The following is a 3,140-nucleotide window of genomic DNA, read 5'->3' as shown; positions in this document are numbered from 1 at the left end:
CTCTCTCTCTCTCTCTCTGTCCCTCTCTCTCTCTCTCTCTCTCTCTCCCTCCCTCCCTCCCTCCCTCCCTCCCTTCCTCCCTCCATCCCTCATTGTGGGGAAACATGGAAACATGCTGAGACTAGTGAAGCTGACACCATATGGGTACTCCCTAAACTCTCACTCAAAAATTTCAAAGAGACAGGGCCAGAGGGGAAAAAAATGGACTGCTTCATGAGTTGTGTTTTGTGCAGGGGTCATGCATATCTCCTTATCTTTCCAATTTTAATATATGTGATGCTTAAGCAAGTATGAATTAATAGATTTTCATAGTATTCCTGTCAGTTGCACAGAGAAAATCTTAGCTCCATTTAATAAGTGGGGAAACTGAGGTCCAGATAAATTAAACAACTTGTTCAAAGGTAATTAGTCAATTTAAGACTAAAATCTTTCCTCCATGAAGGAGCACAGTAGATAATTTTGTTTTGAAGCTTAGGGGTCTTAAGTACCTGGGCCTAGGCTGGGAAATAGCAAAACCCCCTCAAAATCAGAAAGCTCTATGTAAAAGTTGTAAAGGATGGATATTATTAGAAAGTTTTGAATAGCACGGTAACTTTTTCTTTCAACATTATTGTTTTGACCTGCCTCAAGAGAACCTAGTCTCATGAGAACAGAAGATTCTTTCCGTACCCCTACCCCCAAAACTAGATCTTCACTGGGTGTTTTTGACCTGTTTATTTTCACGCTATCATTGTTAAGAGTTTTTTTCCGAGGGACAGCTGCAGACAGGGCAGAGAAGTAGAAAATGATTACAGATGGGACTCTTCCAAAGCCTCTTTAAGGGGAGAGCTCACCTTACAAGCCAGGTGGAGTGTAGAAAGGGCTCGCTTTAGAGGAACGCCTCTGCTCTTGTTTTCTTCACCTACTTGTTAGGGTTGGAGGAATCTGATCTGTAAGGGGGAGACTGTCTCCCCAGAACTGGCAAACTCTGTGACTCAAATGCCTTTGCCTCTTTAGCTTCCCAACGTGCAGGACTTGTATTTCTAATGTCTTCCCATCAGCCTGGAGCTGTGGGTAGAGGAGATGGGATTGTTAGGGCAATTAGGTCCGGAGCCAAAACATAAAAGGCTCTTCTTTCTTCTCCTACTCTCTTCTCTGGAGACCAAGTAAACCTTATCAGTGACTCAGAAAACCTCTAGTCAAGGTCATTCCATTCTGCCAGATGATACCAGGTCTACCTCCAGTCCCAGATACCTCCCCCCACTGTCTGAAATAAGAAATTATCTCTCCTCTTATGCAAGGCCAGATGGCTGGAGTAGGTGGCCATGAACCAAAGGGAAGAGATTTCTATACTGAAATGGAATAGCTTGGGAAAGTTTTCTAGACCTCTATCTTGTTCAGAGAAGAGACCTTGATCCACTCCTTCCAAATTCATTAAAAAAAAAAAGCTGGGCAACTTGACCTACTACAATTTTGTAGTAGAATCTCAAGAATTTCAAGAGATGGAAGATGGGAATTAACCTAAAAGTTTTTTTTTCCCTTCCTCTCTTTCTCTTTCTTTTTCTCGGTTGCCTGAATCTTCTAGTCTAAGGGAGACGTTTGCTTCTGAACACTGGGCCAGGGTGAGGTTGCTTAGAAAGGAAACAGGAGAGTGACCATAGCGGACTCAATCTCATTAAAAACAGCAATAACAACATCAAAGGCTAACCATTCCCCAAATATACTATGCACAGGGTTCTGTGCTAGTTATTGGGGATAAAACTAGGCAATAAGACCTCTGCCTTCAAAGAGTTTATAATGCCACTGGGGAGAGATAGGCTATATTGTCTCATCTTCTTAATTGTGCCTTAAGTACCAAATAATGAGTACAGATAGTAAATGCTAAGGGAATCCAAAGGAGGAAGAAAAGATTATGAAGAGATAGGACCCTGAAGAGGAACTTTTCCTATCCCTAAGAAATGACTCTGGGAGTGTTATCTCTCATTTATGGAGGCAGAGAGATATGACAAAGCATAGATCTGAGGTTGGGAAACCTGAGTGCATTTACTGGTTCTGGCTTTTCCTGGCTGTGTGACCTTAGGAAGTTCCTTAACCTCTGAGCCTCAGGTTCTTTTTCTGTAGGGTAGAGACCATAGCGTCATCAATTTAGAGCTGGAAGAGATTTTAAAGACCATTAACCTCTTCATTTTACAGATGAAGAAACTGAGGACCACTAAGTGACTTAATCAAAGGTCTTAAAGGTCCATGGAAGAGCTAGGAGAATACTACTTTACCTATCTCACAGGGTTTTATGGATAATGCTGCTTCATAAACCTTAAAACACAACAGGAATGTTACCTGGGATTATTGAGGCAATTTACTTTGATAATGATTCCATTCACCTTTCTTCCTAAACTGAAATCCATGTCTGTAAAAGGTTCTATATATTTCATCTTTGGCTAGTGAAAAGCACAGTTCTTTCTCTGCCTCATGGGCCCATTCTCCTAATTTTCTCCTTCTCTTTTTATATTCTCCATGGATATATCATTTTTTTACCTCTCCTCTCTCTTCTTTCTCCTCCTTTCCCCTTCCCCCCACTTCTCTCTCTCTCTCTCTCTCTCTCTCTCTCTCTCTCTCTCTCTCATACACATTCTCTTTCTCTTTTTCAGCAGGAATATAATGTTCGGCTGCCTTACACCCACTCTCCTAGCTCTGCCAGCGAATAATGACTAAGGTGGTGGGTGGAAATACAGCAAGTTGAGACCAATTTAGCAGTCCAGGGTGCCAAGGGGAGGGTGATTTAGCAGCAAATGGGTTTGCAACAGCAGGGAGAATTGAAGTGCTCCCAAAGCTAACAGACTGACAATAGCCAAGGGCAGAGGTCTGACCAGATACCCCTCTGAGCAGAGGGTATGTATTATAGGTTACCTGGGAATCTATGTGACTGGAGCAGTGTATGCATTGAAGTATGAAGTTGTAATAGTATTCATATGTATGTGTGTGCTTATGAGAGGGTCTCTGCAGCCAGTGTGTGTACATTCAGGACTTCATCCTGAGCAAAATTATGAAGTCACAGGTTTTAAAGCTGGGAGAGACCCTGTAGTCAGACCTATGTTGGCAAATCTATGGCATGTAGGCCATAGTGGGTTGTTCCCTTCCCCATCTCCATGCACACCTGAGGA

The 3,140-nt window shown here is 42.5% G+C and overlaps 1 pseudogene; it reads right to left on the bottom strand.

The window, feature by feature from the left end:
- Window positions 1-195: 195 nt before the first annotated feature.
- Window positions 196-288, bottom strand: LOC123238451 (annotated as a pseudogene).
- Window positions 289-3,140: the final 2,852 nt, after the last annotated feature.

The sequence above is a fragment of the Gracilinanus agilis genome, chromosome 2 (assembly GCF_016433145.1).
Source record: "Gracilinanus agilis isolate LMUSP501 chromosome 2, AgileGrace, whole genome shotgun sequence".
Taxonomy (NCBI): Eukaryota; Metazoa; Chordata; class Mammalia; order Didelphimorphia; family Didelphidae; genus Gracilinanus; species Gracilinanus agilis.
The sequence above is the reverse complement of the archived record's forward strand: the minus strand, read 5'-3'. Positions and strand labels throughout refer to the sequence as shown.